Below are 18,296 nucleotides of genomic sequence, written 5' to 3'. Positions count from 1 at the left end.
AGTTTGATAGGGATGGCACTGAATCTGTAGATTACTTTGGGTAGTATAGTCATTTTCACAATGTTGATTCTTCCAAGCCAAGAACGCGGTATATCTCTCCATCTATCTGTATAATCTTTAATTTCTTTCATCAGTGTATTACAGTTTTCTGCATACAGGTTTTTTGTCTCCTTAGGTAGGTTTATTCTTAGGTATTTTATTCTTTTTGTTGCAATGCGACAACATGGGAGTGTTTCCTTAATTTCTCTTTCAGATTTTTCATCATTAGTGTATAGGAATGCAAGAGATTTCTGTACATTAATTTTGTATCCTTCTACTCTACCAAATTCATTGATTAGCTCTAGTAGTTTTCTGGTAGCATCTTTAGGCTTCTCTATGTAGAGTATCATGTCATCTGCTAAGAGTGACAGTTTTACTTCTTCTTTTCCAATTTGGATTCCTTTTATTTCTTTTTCTTCTCTGATTGCTGTGGCTAGGACTTCCAAAACTATGTTGAATAATAGTGGTGAGGGTGGGCAACCTTGTCTTGTTCCTGATCTTAGACCCCCTCTTTCTTTAAACTGACAACACAGTATCTTCTTTAGTATCACAGTACACTAAATCTTTAAGGTAAATGTTAAATATTCTAATAAACTAAACTTTTGAATGACTGTATCATGTGTATGGCCATAAATAGCAAATTATATCAAGACATTACATTTTTTATTGAAGTATGGTTGAGTTACAATGTTGTGTTAATTTCTGCTGTACAGCAAAGTGACTCAGTTATACATATATATACATTCTTTTTTATATTCTTTTCCATTATGGTTTATGCCAGGACCTTGTTGTCCATCCATTCTATATGTAATAGTTTGCATCTACTAACCCCAAACTCCCAGTCCATCCCTCCCCCACCCCCCCAGACATTATATTCTAAATAAACACTGTAGGGTCTTAGGGGAATACACAAATATATTTTTTGGCAAAATGCTTAAAATCAACACATAATCTTTACAAATCAGTGTTAAGTTTGACTTGACAAAGACAGATAAGAGGATATGTTATTTTTATCATTTAATTTTTTAATGGAATATTATTAATTTATCCTTCAGTGACAAGTTCACAGGTTTAAAAAAAGAACTTGAATACCAAAGTTTTTTAAATGGCACAATCATATGTATAGTCATGCATTTTTAGTTATCTGAAATGAGTCTTGGTTCCAGTAAGCTCAATGATAAGATAAGCATTACCATGGCTGATTCTGTCACTTAGAATGGACTCCAATTATGGGATTTGTATAATGATGAAGATTATGGTCAACATGTTTTGACTAACCAAATTTCCAAATCCCTTCAACTGCCCCTGTGGCAATGAACAAAGGATTGCCATTTCATTTAAGCAATTGTCCTAACCATCTCATACAACAGCAATGAATTTAAAACTTGGATAATACTCCCATCACAGTGGTGATCGTTTTGTAATAATACAGAAATATCAAAACACTATGTGTGCAGCAGTAACTAACATGATGTTGTAGGTCAATTATACTTCAAAAAACAAATACACAAATTCACAGAAAGAGAGATCAGACTTGTGGTAACCAGAGGCAAGGGGTAGGGGGTGGGGGAATGGATGAAGGTGGTCAAAAGGTACAAACTTCCAATTATAAGATAAATAAGTCCTAGGGATGTGATGTACAACATGATTAATATAATTAACCCTGCTGTATGTTATATACGAAAGTTGGCAAGAGAGTAAATCCTAACAGTTCTCATCACAAGGAAAAAGTTTTTTTCTTTTTCTTTTATTTTGTATCTGTATGAGATGATGGATGTTCACTAACTTTATTATGGTAATCATTTCCTGATGTATGTAAGTCAAATCATTATGCTACACACCTTAAACTTACACGGTGCTGTCAATTATATCTCAATAAAACTGGAAGAAAAAAATACTTCCATCACAAAGATTTCCAAGGCTTCTTTATTTTCTGTGCCTCTCCTTTTGGTATGTCTATAAACTTCACTGAAACAAACTTTCTAAAAACTTCAAATGACCCCTTTCCTTGTGGTAGGGCTGCCAGATTTAGCAAATAAAAATGCAGAATGCTGGCTTAAAATTGAATTTCAGATAAATAACAAATAAGTTTTTAGTATAAGTATGTCCTAAATATTGCACTAAAAAATTACTTGTGTTTTATCTGAAATTCAAATTTAACAGAGCATCCTGTCTTTTATCTGACCACTCTGCCTCTTTGCCCACCTTAGCCATTCAATAGGATCCAGGAAGTACACTGAGCTCATGGTGATGGTGATGATGGTGATAACATCTGACTTTTATAAAGGGTTAATTAAGGGCCAAAAATAGCAAGCTTTTCTGATTGTATAATTTGGTATGATTTGCTTAAATTAATCAAAATGAAACATTAATCTATTTTGTGCTTAATTGTCTGAAAATTCATGCATTCATTATTCATTGAGGTCCTACATTTTGCCAAACTCTTATCAAGCACTGGGGAAATGGCAGTGAACAAAACAGAGTGGTGTTTTCCTCTTGGAGCCTGAGCAAGTAGGAAAAAGGCATCCAATAATAGGTTCAGGGATACACAACCATGGAGGAGAGGCGCAGCAAAGAAAAATAACGGGTGTCATGAGCGAGCAAACAAGGGGAACCTACCTTACCTAGGAGTATAGCTGGGTGTAGAGAAAGCCTTTCCAATTCTGAGACCTGGAGTCTGAGTAGGCATGGGCCAGCAGTGAGGGAAGAGTAGGAGAATTTGGCAAGTTAAAGCGACTGGAAAAGGCCAGTGTGGGTAGAATATGGTAAGCAAGTTGGCAAGGGCAGAAAATGAGTCTGTAGAAATAGATGGGGGCTACCACGTGGAGTCCTCTGAGTCATGTTAGGATGTGGGATTTTTTTAATGGCATGAAGAAGCCCTTGGAGGCTTTTCAGCAGTATGGTGACATGATCGAAATTGCCTATTAAAATGCTCTACGTAGCAGTTAGGTGGGAAATCATACGGAAGGGAAAACTAGTACCACTGGGGAGACAGACCATTGAAGGAGAGGAGGCATAAAATAAGGGTGTCTTTAGCTGGTGTGGTGATAGTGAGATAGAGAAATATTTTGGAGCTAGAAATGACAGGATTTGTCACTGGATATAAGTAAGGAGTGAAAAAATATGAGATGTCAGATGGCTTGATTAGAGTATGAAACTAGAATGCAGGGAAGGATGGATATGCCACTTCCAAAAAAGGGCAATTTGGGGTAGATTAGAGTGCATCAGGGAGGGAAAGAGGCAATCTAATTTTGGCCCTGTTAAATTTGAAATGCCTAGTCCCAGCCCTTTGTATCACCATAATGTGAATCTGGAAATAAAGAGACCGGCATCGTTAGCATTGCTTGTGGAATTAAAGTGTTCTATATCCAGGAATGTTTTACTTCATGGTCCAAATACAAATGAAGAGGACATGTTACTTATCCAGGACAGAACCTAAAAAGTTTGGGTTAAGTGATGACTTGTAGAACTGGAACCAATTAAACACTGAGATTTGAAAGAAGGTATTGTAATATTGCTCATAAAATGCAAACAGACTCTATCACGGAAGAGATTTGTCTCCACTAAATAGAGAAAAAGATTCAAATAAAGGAAGTCTTCATATACTATTCACTGACTTTCTTCTTGACAATTTGACAGACAAGATACAAATAGTTCGCTTTTGTAACTGACTCTAAGAACGGCAACCAATGATCTGGCTGACTGACTAAAACTGTTAATTAAGCAAAGTACATGGGTTTTCCACCTCATCCTCAGCACTTCCCATCAAATCAACTGTATGAACATGTACATGACTTGTGACCTCATTTTATTCTACATAGAAAAGTTTGAGAAAGAAAAGTGAGTTAAATTCTCTTACATTTTCCCCTTCACATATGTCCTGAGATGGGATGATAATCCCATCTAGAGTTTATCACAGAAAAGTTTTCAACAGGACAGAATTAAATGAAACTGAGCATTAGAGAGAAATGGTTGAAAATAGGACAAGGATACATTTATATAATTTCTATATGTGTTGTTGGTCCAGTGTGGTGTGGTATGAATAGACCTTATTGATAAATTAGATATTTATGTATGTGAATATACATGTAGAAATTAAGGCAGAGCGGGACTTCCCCGGTGATCCAGGGGCTAAGACTCCATACGCCCAACGCAGGGGGCCCGGGTTCGATCCCTGCTGGGGGAACTAGATCCCGCATGCCACAACTAAAGATCCCACGGGCTGCAACTAAGACCCGGCACAACCAAATAAATAAATAGATATTAAAAAAAAAAAAAAAGAAATGAGGGCAGAACTTTGGGAAAATACACCCATTATGAAATGAACAAAATGTATCTCACTTTTTAATATTCTCACGTGCAGCGCATAAATGCACACAGTGCTTTTTAACATAACTGTTCCACGTGGAAATATTTTAAAACTCTAAAAGTACATTTGACAATGTCTTTATAGAGAGCAGCATGTTCGGTCTGTTCTTTGAAATGAAAAGTGTCAACCATCACTGCAGTTCTTAGAACTGAGATGTTAAAAGTCTGTGGTGTCAAGAATGGGCTCATTGTGGGCTGCTGATAATACAGACTCCTACAAATGTTCCATTGTACTTCTGAGCCATGCTAATGATCCGTGCCTAATGGATTATGCAGAGCGTTTTGAAGCCACCTTTTCCCTGATCATCATCAACTCTCAGTACCTTGTCAAAAAGCACCAATGGTTGTCATGATGACATCCCACGAGTGTCCCTTCCCCAATGCAGCCATCAAATGCATTTGAAGGCTTTGGGAAACAGGCAGCAAAATTCAAGGGGAGTTCAATAGTGCATATCTGAGCTTTCAAAAAAATTAAATCTGAAATAATATTTGAGACATGGGCCTTTCACAGTGGAAAAAGTGAGCTATTGCTATGTGGGAATTCCATTGTTATCCAACTGAGAGAAAATAATACCTTATAGTTACAGAGCACTTTTTAAGTTACATGTTGTACATTTTTATCTCATTTACTAACACAATGTTCCTGTCAGTACCATTATCATTCTCATTTTATAGATGAGGCCCTCAGAGATCTCAAGAAACATGCTTAAGAAACATTCCTCATTTGGTAAGTGGTAAAATGGTGATTCAAACCCAGTTCTCTATGATTCCAGAGTGTGAGCTTGTAAGCACCCTCCTAGGTCCCCAATTATTGTGCCATGATATGGAAATCTATGAACTCAGCAAATTTTCCAAAAGCCCAATAGAAATCAAACATTTACTTATCAAGAAAGTCCCAGGTTTACTTAAAAAAAAAAAAAAACTTTTTTTTTAGCTTTTAAGATAGAATTAGGGGGCTTCCCTGGTGGCTCAGTGGTTAAGAATCCGCCTACCAGTGCAGGGGACACCAGTTCGAGCCCTGGGCCAGGAAGATCCCACATGCCACGGAGCAGCTGGGCCTCTGTGCCACAACTACTGAGCCTGAGCTCTAGAGTCCACGAGCCACAACTACTGAAGCCTGCATGCCACAGCTACTGAAGCCCGTGCACCTAGAGCCCATGCTCCGCAACAAGAGAAGCCACTGCGATGAGAGGCCTGTGCACCGCAACGAATAGTAGCCCCTGCTCGCTGTGACTAGAGAAAGCCCTCGTGCAGCAACGAAGACCCCACGCAGCCAAAAATAAATAAATAATTTTTAAGTAATAAAATTTTAAAAAAAGATAGAATTAGGAAGAGAGAAAATTTGGAGTTGAAAGAATAAGGTTCACATCCAGCTCTGTCATTTGTGTCCTATGTGACACTGCACAAGTTACTTAATGCTACAGTGTTATTATGATAAACTCAGTGAAGTGAATGATATTATACCCATTTCTCAGATGAACATACCGGTTAAATTCAACCCTGAGGGGCTTCCCTGGTGGTGCAACGGTTAAGAATCCGCCTGCCAATGCAAGGGACACGGGTTCGAGCCCTCATCTGGGAAGATCCCACATGCTGCGGAGCAACTAAGCCTGTGCGCCACAACTACTGAGCCTGTGCTCTAGAGCCCATGAGCCACAACTACTGAGCCCGTGCTCTAGAGCCCTCATGCCACCACCACTGAAGCCTGCGTGCCTACAGCCCGTACTTTGCAACAAGAGAAGCCACCACAATGAGAAGTCCGCGCACCACAACGAAGAGTAGTCCCCGCTCACTGCAACTAGAGAAAGCCTGTGAGCACCAAGGAAGACCCAACACAGCCAAAAATAAATAAATAAAATAAATAAATTTATTAAAAAAAAAATTCAACTCTGAGTGTGGCTATATTCCAAATTACTGATCTCTTTATTTAGAAGGACTGAAAAACTATGTGATGCCAAATTGCACTTAGTCTAACCTTGGTCACAAGGTTGAATATGCCAGAATTTGGGGACTATACTGATATGAGTTTACTGTGTAATTGTCTTGGAAGGATCCCAGGTCCAGATCACACCCCCGTAGGTGAGAGTAGAGTTTTCCTAAAGTGAAACGATATTTTAGCTGTCAGTCATCCTGGAAAGAGATCCTTTGGAGGCAATAAAAAAAGGACTTGGGAGAACCCCATGAAAGAGGGGAAATTATATCTCTTTCCTTCAGTCTCAGGGCCCAGTTCAGTTCACCGGATGTTTGGTCACATTGACACAGTTCCAGAAAAAAGCAGGAAGCCAATCTGAGGGAAAGACCTAGGGATGGAGCACAGCTGTAAATCACTGCATGTTGGACTCCTCTTTTCCTGTTACCAACCTTCAGTGAAATCTCTGCTACGATCTAGGACAAAGGTCTGCAAACACTTTCTATAAAGGGCCAGAGAGTGAATACTGTAGGCTTTGTGGGCTATACTGTCTCATCGCAACCACTTAACTCCTGACATTGTAGCTCAAAAGCTGCCCTAGGGCTTCCCTGCTGGCGCAGTGGTTGAGAGTCCGCCTGCCGATGCAGGGGGACACGGGTTCGTGCCCCGATCCGGGAAGATCCCACATGCCGCGGAGCGGCTGGGCCCGTGAGCCATGGCCGCTGAGCCTGTGCATCCGGAGCCTGTGCTCCGCAACGGGAGAGGCCACAACAGTGAGAGGCCCGCGTACGGGGTGGGGGGGGTGGGGGGGAAGCTGCCCTAAATATGTAAACGAGTGAGTGTGGCTGTGTTTCGATAAAACTTTATATACATTGAAATTCTAATTTAATATAATTATCACATGTAATGAAATATTATTCTTTTGATTTTTTGTCAACTATTTAAAAATGTAAAATACATTCTTAGCTCACAATCCATACAAAAACAGGCAACAGGCCAGATTTGAACCAGGGGTTGGAATTTGCCCCCTGCTCTAGGAAATTAAACAGGAGAGCCTATCCTCCTGGAAGTAAGGCAGTAAAACAGAAAGAAATGTGCCCTTCTCTGAGGACTCGAGGCTGGAAACTAATGCTACTGTCACCATCCAAGACAGTCACATTCTATGCTGACTTCCTCCTACTTAACTAAGCCCATGGCTGCTGAATTTTAGGATGTCAATATAAGGGCAACACTGTCCTCCAAACTACTAGAAATTGATTATGGATACAAATCACCAGTGATGCACCTGGTACCTAGAACATACTTTGACAATACTTGATTCCCTCCCTCTTGCTGATTTTAGCTTCGTAACCTTGGTGTGAAATATGCTTAATTCACATCTAAACTGTTGAGTTTTTTTTTTCTAATTCTGACTAATAGAAATATAGGAAAGCCAAATCCTTATTACTTAAAACATACAGTTATTATTGTTTAATATTCTTATTTTTTGAGAGGTTAAATTGTTCAAGGTCTGTAGACAAGGGACAAAAAAAAATAAGACCATATACAAAAGATACTTTGGTGGTGGTCTCCACCACTTCCCCTACATAAAAACTGCATCGTGTGTCTTTTTCTCCACATTCTGCATATACACGCACACACATAAGCACATGTGCCTTTCTCCAGCCTTTATATTTATGCACACTTTAAAATAACAATTTCATTAACTTCATTCATCTTTTGGATTAGCCAAAGGACAGCCTTGTAGACATTAATGCAGCATAGAAAATCAATACATCACAATTAGTAAAAGCCAATTGGAAAGGCTCCTGGCTTTTGTTTTACTTTATTTTTACTCATACACATTCAGTTTATTTCAACAGAGGACAATTTTGCTATTCATGCCATCAGCCAGAATTCTTGAACCAATGAAGCCAGTGGACACTAATGAAAAAGGATTTTTCATGTCTGTTGCATCTGACTCAACACCAAGTTGCTTAATGAATTACATTTGGGTTTCACCTAGAGTCGATTAAATATTTAACATTTGGAGCAAAAATACAGCTGCATTCAGTAGGTTAAGGGTGAGCCACAAAATGGCTTCTAATAACCAATTCTAGAAGTGCATTATAGAAAACACTATTAAAAATTATCTAACCCAATAAACCAATATTTTAGACTAGAAATAACTGAGGCCCAGGAGATTCAGGTGACATGGTTGAAGTCATCCAGCTAGATTTTAATCCGGCATTCCTTTTAGCTGGATATTAGACTCATTCTGAGAAGCAGAAAATGGGACTTGTTTCTTTTAGGACGGTCAAATCCTAGTATTCAGAGATTGGCCCTCTTTTTGAACAGGTGTAGACTGCACCTGACCTCAGGCTACACGTGTTTCTGACAATTCCAAATGAAGTGTCTGCTCTAAGGGAAAGATCTGGATTTTAGCTGCTGCCCTCGGTGGTGCAGGGTTAAGTGCCAACATGTTTGAGTGCAGGACTTATTCTTGAAGTTGCCAGCTTCAGCTAATTGCAGATGTAAAAGATAAGACACCAATTTCAAAAAGAAGAGCACACTGCAATGAGACCAAAAAACGTGTTCACTGTGCTCCTTCCCTATCTAAGGACAATTGACCGCACTAGAGGAGACTGATAAAATTTAATCATCTTTTTTTTTAAGTTATTTCTAATTTAAATGTGATTTAAGAAAATTAATACCCAAGTCTGATTCAGAAGTCATTTGGGGCAGCTAAATTACAAGGCTCCTTAGAGGAAGAGTTTTTTCCATTCAATTAATGAACAAATTTTTAGGTATTATTAAGGTATGATTGATACAATAAACAGCACATATTTAAGGGGGACAACTTGACCAGTGTTGAAATATGCATACACTCATGTAACTATCATCACAGTCAACATAATAAACAATTCCATAATGCCCAATAGTTTACTGGACATGTCTGAAATCTACTCTCCAGCTCTGTCCTTAGACAACCACTAATCTGTTTTTTGTTTGTTTGCTCTTATTTTTTTTGGGGGGGTGGGGTTTTTTGTGGTTTGGGGAGTATTTTTTACTGGTTTCCAAGTGATCCTTTATTGAAATATTTTCCTTAGTAGTTCCTAACTAGCTGGGCATTCAACTGCACCAGTTGATGTCATCTATGACGTCATGACGGTGGTGACCATCAACACTGCAGCCATACACTGGGCAGTCCCCAGGATTTCTTGAATGGTTCCAGAGAGTTTTCTAGCTAAACGTCCATGCCACATCTGTCAGACAAAGTTGACAATCTCTTCAACAGTGATGTTTCCTATGTGCTTGATGTTTTTTGATTCTTTCCGTCTCTAGGTGGTTTCTTGAGGGCTTTGATGGCCAGGGTAGAAGTAGAAGGTACCACCTCAATCTGGGCCTGTCTGTTTTAAATGGGTAGGTCCACTATAATCCTCAGGCCCTTCATGTCACTGGTTGCCTTGGTGATGCCACCACCAAGCTTTTTTGGAGACAGACTCAGGGGACAGATATTGGTGGCCAGGGCAGACGTGGTATCAATTTCCCGACTAAGGCACCTCAAGTACATACAACTTTTGATCTTGTTGGGGTTGAACTTGAGCGACATGTTGGAGGCAGCTGGTGTCAGATAGACCTGGATGCAAAAAGACGGAAGAAAGTTGCCCCTTGGCCTGCTCTGAGATAAAAGAGGAAAGCTGCTTTCTGTTATATATTTGTTTGCACTTTCTAGAATCTTCTAGAAATGAGGTCCTGTAGTATGTACTCTTTTTTGGTCTGGCTTATGTAATTCAACATAAATGATTTTGAGATTCATCCATGTTGTTGCGTGTATCAATAGTTTATTCCTTTTTTCTGAGTTTATTGTAAGGATATAGAAAAACTAAATTGAAATGGACCATAGACCTAAATGCCAACCCATAAAACTTCTAAAAGAAAACAGGAAAAAATCATAATGGCCTTGAGTTGGGATAAGATATCTAATATAGCAGGGGTCCCCAACCCCCATGCCGTGGACCACTACTGGTCCGCAGCCTGTTAGGAACCGGGCCGTGCAGCAGGAGGTGAGCGGCGGGCAAGCGAGTTAAGCTTCATCTGCCGCTCCCCATCACTCACATTACCGCCTGAGCCATCCCCGCCACCCCACCCCACCCCCTGGTCTGTGGAAAAACTGTCTTCTACAGAACCGGTTCCTGGTGCCAAAAAGGTTGGGGGCCACTGTATAGGACAACAAAAGCGTGAACTATTAAAACATCAATAAATTGCACTTCATCAAAATTAAAACTTTTTCTCTTCCAAACACACTGTTAAGAAAGTGGAAAGGCGGGCTTCCCTGGTGGCGCAGTGGTTAAGAATCCGCCTGCCAATGCAGGAGACATGGGTTCGAGCCCTGGTCAGGGAAGATCCTACACGCTGTGGAGCAACTAAGCCCATGAGCCCCAACTACTGAGTCTGTGCTCTAGAGCCCGCGAGCCACAACTACTGAAGCCCGTGTGCCTAGAGCCTGTGCTCTGAAACAAGAGAAGCCACTGAAATGAGAAGCCCGCGCACTGCAACGAAGAGTAGCCCCCGCTCACCGCAACTAGAGAAAGCCCACGCACAGCAACGAAGACCTAACGCAGCCAAAGATAAATAAATAAATAAATGTATTAAAAAAAAAGAAACGCCACACACTTTGAAGCAGCCAAAGGTGGTAAGGCCTGGAGTGGAAGCCAGCTTTATTTAATGTCAAGGCCAGCACATTCGTCAACTCTCCTCATTAAAATTTGCCAATTAATGAGCAGTGGCATACCCCTTAGCAAAGGTCAGCAGCAACGTAAGCAAACATCAAAAATTCAAAAAGGTACAGAGTTTGGGAAAAGTTCATTCTTCACTTAATTAACGGATCTAATTACAATCCTGACATAACAAAATGCAAAATGCGCTCTTCAAAAGACACGCAGTCAAAGATTTAACAGCCCAGATAACCTTCTCCTTTGGTACAGGCTGACCCAAATGTGTGGGGGGGGGGGGGCGGAATCTTAGCATACAGTCAACAGGGCTGATGAAATGGCTTTTCAAGAAATTAAAGCTTAGTAGGGTATCAGTATCCCAGAGCAACAAAGGAATTGAAAGAGAATGAAGACGCTCCCACATCCTGCAATCTGGCTGAACACAGAGTCAAGGCTTTCACTAATCTCCTTTGTTAGCAGACATCAAAGTATTTATTTGGTGACCTTTCCTGACTAGTTGTGAATAGCACTTTAGCATCCTAAAGAGTCCGGGTCTGTAACTGTTGCCTCATTTAGATGGAACCTAAGATACAATAAGATAGAATGGATATGCTGTGCTTACATTGTTTCTGAAATAGCAGGTCCAGAATTTCAAACCAGGTACCACTAACCAAAGGCTTAGAGAAAAATCACCCTGACCTCCAGCTCATCCACTCAGAGAACAACCATCTTGAGAGGGTTAGCTCCATCTCTGTCTCATGACATGGAATCAGCTTCACAGGAGACAGTAAAAACCCTGGCAACTTCAAGTTTTGATTCTGTACATGAAAATGAACAGATAGGAAGCATTAAGTCTCAAGGCGTCTCACCCTTCTCACCCTTCAAGGGTGTTCAAAACTTTTAGACAGCAAGTGGGTTTTCCACTCAGGAGTTCCTAGGTGAGAAGCACACTCGTGGATTAGAATAAGCATATCACAGAGTATTATTATCTGGAAGGGGAAACCGATGCTCAGAGAGAATAAATGACTCACCTAAGACCAAACACAAAGGTAATAGTAAAGAACCCTGCAGCCTACCCTCAGCAGGGTCAGGTGTGGTAGTTCTAATCATTTCTTTATTCAACAAACATTTGTTAAGCATCTTTCATGTGTTGGGCCTTGTTTAGTCACCGGAATGAGGTTAAGTGTTCAAAACAGATATGTCCTACCCCTCATAGAGCTTCGATTCTAATGGAGGAAGATAGACAATAAAGCAACAAATAAGCAAGAAAAATGCATCTAGGGAATTCTCTAGCAGTCCAGTGGTTAGGACTTGGCACTTTCACTGCTGGGGTCCAGGTTCAATCCCTGGTCAGGGAGCTAAGATACTGCGAGCTGCGTGGCTCAGCCAAAAAAGAAAAAAACAGAAAGAAAGAAAATGCATCTACTACCGGTGCTTATAGAGAACTAAAACGGAGGGACGTGAGAGTGACTGGGTGATTATTATAGTTGGAAGGACTGGAGAAGCTCTCCCTAAGAGGTAACATTTCAGCTGAGACTGAAGGACACAGAGAGCCATCCACGTAAAGACTAGAGACAAATGTACAAAAACAGGAGAGAAAAGTTGGTGCCAAGAACCAAGGCCACTAAACAACATCAAGAAGACCAAGGCGTCCAGAACCAAGAGAGTGAGAAGAGGGGTATAAGATGAGGCAGAGGCAGCAGGCCACGGGTAGCTATCACACACAGGACTTTGCACGTCCATGATAGGATATACGAATTTTATTACAAGTGCAACAGACTCCACTAGAGGGTTTTAAGCAGAGGAGTGATCTGAATTCTCTTCAGAAGATCATCCTAGCATATATGTAGACAGTCCAGAGTCCAGTAAGAAAATCCAGTAAGAAGGTTGCAGCAGGAGAGCAGGAAAGAGACGAGAGCGGAGGTGTCAGTGGAGATGGAGGGAGGGTAAACAGAACTTGCATGTGAATTGATGAGATGTGGGAGGAGGTGAAAAAAGAGGAGCAAAGCATCACTGGTGGGTTTGGGGCTTGAGCAACTGTTTGAGTGGTGATGGCTGATACTGGGTTGAGGAAAATAGGCCATAGGAAAGAAGCAAGCATGGAGGTTAGCAATAGTTTTTTTGGTCAAATTTGAGATGCCTAGTAGATACCGTTGTGAGATACCAGCTAGATAACTGGATAGAGAAATATACAAATCTGGGATTCTGGGAGGATGTTTAGAATTGAGGCAGCAAAGTGACAGTTACCTTCCTTAGAGATGTCACTTAAAGTCACTGGACTGGATGAGGTCACCCAGGCAAAGGGAGAATTTTTCCAAAGGAGCAGTCCACTCCACTCCTTTCCAGGAGGAGCTCTGTGCTTTTTTCTCTCCCGCACAGCTGTTCTGTGACAATACTTGAGAACAACAAAGGAAGGGAGGCGAGACTCTGCGTCCTTGGACGCGTGTTTGGAGTTGGTGCCTCTTCCCCGTAATCAAAAGGCCCTCAGAGGTGAGACGCAAAGACGCTCACTTCCTGTGATGTGCTGCCGAGTGAAACCCTGGTCCCTACCTCAAGTCCTTCGTAAAGAAAAAGAAAAAAAAAAAATCAATCCGCTTTCACACAAAACTGTGGAGTTTTACTTACTGTGCACCTAAAGAGGGGAAAAGCAGCCGCCGGCACGCTCACAGGCGGCCTTCCCTGAGAACCCGGTGTGAGGCTGCCGCCTTGTGTCTACTAATGGGTAAGACCCGCTCAGCAATCCAAAATCGGTTTCTTAAAATCGCAGAGCACCGAAGGGTGGGAGAGGGAGCGTGGGAGGGAGGCGCCAGAGGGAGGGGATATGGGGATATATGTATATGTATAGCTGATTCACTCTGTTATACAGCAGAAACCAACACACCATTGTAAAGCAATTATACTCCAATAAAGATGTTAAAAAAAAAAATTTTCTGGGCTTCCCTGGTGACACAGTGGTTAAGAATCCGCCTGCCAGTGCAGTGGACACGGGTTCGAGCCCTGGTCCGGGAAGATCCCACATGCCGCGGAGCAACTAAGCCCGTGCGCCACAACTACTGAAGCCCGCGCACCTAGAGCCTGTGCTCCGCAACAAGAGAAGCCACCGCAATGAGAAGCCACACACCACAACGAAGAGTAGCCCCCCGCTCGCTGCAACCAGAGAAAGTCTGCGCACAGCAACAAAGACCCAACGCAGCCAAAAATAAAAATAAATAAAATAAATTTATAAAAAATTGCAGAGCACGGAGCTGCCTTTATTTCCTCTTAACTTTTTTCTTTTTCTTTAGCTGTTACTGAGTGGGTAAGTTAATTGAATAATTGGATTATAATTGCTGTACAATATTATATAAGTTACAAGTGTACAACATAGTGGTTCACAATTTTTAAAGGTTATGCTCCATTTATAGTAGTTATAAAATATTGGCAATATTCCTCATGTTGTACAATACATCCGTGTGGCTTATTTTATACCTAAGAGTTTGTACTTCTTAATCCCCACCTTATCTTGCCCCTCCCCACTTCCCTCTTCCCACTGGTAACCACTAGTTTGTTCTCTCTATCTGTGAGTCTGCTTCTTTTATGTTATATTCACTAGTTTGTTGTATTTTTTAGATTCCACATATAAGTGACATCACACGCTGCAGTGGTCACTATAAAGGAAACAAACCAAAACACACCAAATGCTCCACTGCCCTTGAGATGAAGCCCTTTCCCAACTCAAGCTTGACCTTGGACCCCTGCCTGGCCCTGCCTCCCCAGCCTCTGCTCCCTATGACCATTATACTGGCTCACCATCAGTCCCACACCCCACCCACCCCTGATCACACCATGGCGCACTCTCCTGCCCTGGCCCATCTGCCCCAAATCCTCCTCACACCCTTCTTTGCCTTCAGACCCCGGACTGGAAACATCCAGGCTCACTCTGGGAAACCTGCTCTGGGCCTCGAGGATGGGAGCTCCTCTGACGTATTTCTCCCATCACAGTCTTTGCCACACCTTGTTATAACTGTTTCGTTGTCTGTCTCCCCTAGAGAATGTAAGCTCTACTTCCTAGAAATAACCGCCACTTACCAGAAATCAATCCAATGCGCCCCCATTACAGGAACATAGATGAGGAAATGAGAAAGCTCCACGTGACATTACCTACAAACATCAAAACGTGGGCTTCTTAAAAACACATCTTTCCCTGTCATACGAGGTGTAATTCTCAAGCAAAGATAGTGGTGGCTTCACAGATTCAGATACCTGGTGGTCCTTTAGGATACCCCAAGGTGTATGACCTTGATGTGACATATGGGTCTGATTAACTAGTGTCTCGGCTGGGATTCCTCTGAAAGCAGAGCGTGAAACAAGTTGAGTGCAGATGATGTCAGAAGCAGGGATGTGAAACGGTGGGAATAAAACAGGGAAGGAGGAAAATGAGGAATGGCTTACTGAGCTGTTTACTTGCGGGTCCAGTAGAGCTCAGTGACGTCAGGGAACTTCTGAGAACCCAGGTAGAAAGCACCTTATAATTGTCCATCTGAAGGGCAGAAATGTGGTGCATTTTTCAACCAACTCTTATTTTCCACTGGTGAAGGACTGCTACCTTGCATCTCTGGGCTGAGCCGATAAGAACTTGACTATCCTTCCATGGTTTTAGAAAACCATGTGAGGCAGAAAACCAGAAAGAGACCATGGCACACATGCTTGAAGAGGGATGAGGTCAGGAACAGGAACTTTTCACCCCAGCTAAGCCGAAAAAGGTGAGTTGAGGGGATGTGACCTGGGGACGACAGGCATCTGTGTCATCTAGGAAGAGTCTCATCCTGAATGATTTAGAGAAACCTTGTTCTGTAGAGCACAGGGTACCACATTTGCCATTTGCTAGCTGTGTGAGATTCAGCAAACTTCTTATCTCTCTGAATCTTAAAATTCTTCATCCATCAAGTAATTATTAATGGTAACTATAATTAAGAGCTCTTCTAAATAACAAATGTGTTAATATATGTGAGGTGCCTGGTACAAGGAGAAAAAGAAGTTAAGTTGCTATAGTATTGTTAATAAAATAATACGAGTAATATCTCACTTGCCTCATGGGTTCATATCTGTTGACTCCATTTTTGTCCTGCTCTTACTTAGTAGCATCTGTTTATTCAGACACATGCTAGTTGCCTTGGCTTGTTTCCATTCTTCCTTCTTCCTAACAAATATTTATTGAGTCTTAACTGTGCTTCAGACATTGTGCTCCCCTCAACTCTATAATTTTGCTTCCCAGACCATATTCAAGCATTCTCATCTGAAGTACTAGAAATTCGCTGTCTGCATAAATACTGCCTGCCACTAACCCCTAATCCACACCATGCAAGTATTTAAAGTCTTGCCATGTCACACTGGAAATGCAACAGATAGACCAGAACTTACATCTAAATGAGCACTGTTCCTCTTAAGTAGTCACCTTGCAAAGTTACACAATCCACCTGTCTCCCTCCTCCACCCCATGCATACATTTAGGGAACAATACAGAGTCAGCATATTATTTTTAATGTATTTGAAGACAAAAACTATTTTTGTTTCATTTGTAGGTATCTGCAACAACACAAACAGAGGAGTACATAACACTAGAGACCACATCTTATTCTTCTTTGGCGACCCCCACTCCATACCTACCTAGTAACCTTCACTTTGTAAGGCAACAGTAAGTGTTAGCTACTATTTTCATCCATTTATCAAATATTCTAAGCACCTACTATAAACTAATTGATGTATTAAGAGCTGAAAAAGGACACAAAGGTAATTAAAAGTATGACTTATGATCTCAAGATCGCTATGGTCTAACAGAGAAGTTAATATTAAATGCCTCTACAAAAAGATCTTAGGAGAATTTTATAGATGAAGTTGAATTGAAAGGTGGGTACGATTTCAATAGACAAAACTGTGAAAGAAAGAATGCAGTACTAGCAGCAGGAACAGCAAAAGCAAAGGCACCGAGTCAGGAAATAACCAAAAAATTCATTTAACAGTGTTAAATAATTTTTTCTCAATCAGTGGGAATAGATGGCTTGGGACACTCTACTAAGACACTGGTATAATATCAGAGGTATCTAAACAGGGGTGTTGAAACTCACTTCCCATAAACCTTTTAGTATAAATGAAGCTTGAAAATTTGAAAAATATTCATCACCAAAGAACCCTCTGGGGGAGTTGAAAAATCACCTGCCTCCAGCTGGTACTTTGCTCTGTTAATGATTTGTATACATGTGAACAAAAGGTTCAATGCTCCTATTAATTACCTAAAAAATGATTAATCTCCTCTTCCACTATGGAATTAGGGACTCAAGAGGTAGATCGTTTAAACCTCTGTATCGCAGATATCAGAAATGAGTATCCTTCCTTATACACTCACCATACTCTTCCCCAACTTTCCTTCTGCTCCCATTCTATACACACATATAGCACACTGAGAAGAGATGATATTCATTTTGTTTTTGCTCACATCCCAGAGGTAGAAATGGTGAGGCACAAACTTTCTAAGCTAGGGCACATGTGTGGGTAATCATACCCTTTACTTCACCATCAGAATGTCCCCTTCTCCCCACATGCTCCCATATCACTCCCTGAACATACATTTCACCTAAATTTGCCATGAAATCCTCAAGATGTTCACAACTTTTTTTTTTAAATAACACTAAGCATAACCTATCTACTTTGCCTATGGTTGGGGCCTTAACTGTAATAGCCTCCAGACTTGCAATTCACCTCCCCAGTTATGACCTCTACTCTAAACTGTAATTGGATTGTCCCTATTTTCATTGCACTGTGCAAATATCCCACCACATAAAACATTTCTCTTGGGGCACTCATCCATATTCCAATTGCCAACTTGAAGGGCTCTCTGGAAAGTTCACTTCAAATTATGTAACGCTAAAAAGAATTTAAACCAAAAAGGATAGGATAATTATTGTTTTTCTGAAAATTGTTTATAGTATCTTTGGGTTCAGGACTTACAACAATCAGCACTTGTAATGACTTAGATGAAGATGTAAAAGGTAAGAACTCAGCCTTGCAAATAACACGAAGATGTGGAGAAAAAAAACTATTGAGTGAAGTACAATAAGCCACTATCTATTAACTACTATTAAGGTGCTTTATACTTAAATCACACAATTTTATCATAAAAATCCCTATAGAGTTGCTGTTGTTATTATCATACCTCTGTTTCATAGAGGAAGAATTAGGCCTTGTCAGGTCTAGGGCACAGGTGCAAATCCACTGCAGCTGAAGTAAGGGAAAAGAAAAAAAACATCTAT

At 40.9% G+C, this 18,296-nt stretch overlaps 2 pseudogenes; both read right to left on the bottom strand.

Moving 5' to 3' along the window:
• LOC132416511 (small nuclear ribonucleoprotein-associated protein N pseudogene) overlaps window positions 1–18,296 on the bottom strand; it is a 240,505-nt pseudogene that overhangs the window by 171,713 nt on the left and 50,496 nt on the right.
• LOC132416229 (large ribosomal subunit protein uL11-like) lies at window positions 9,412–10,131 on the bottom strand (annotated as a pseudogene).

This window comes from Delphinus delphis, chromosome 20 (genome assembly GCF_949987515.2).
Source record: "Delphinus delphis chromosome 20, mDelDel1.2, whole genome shotgun sequence".
Lineage (NCBI taxonomy): Eukaryota > Metazoa > Chordata > Mammalia > Artiodactyla > Delphinidae > Delphinus > Delphinus delphis.
This window is presented reverse-complemented; position numbering and strand designations above follow the sequence as displayed.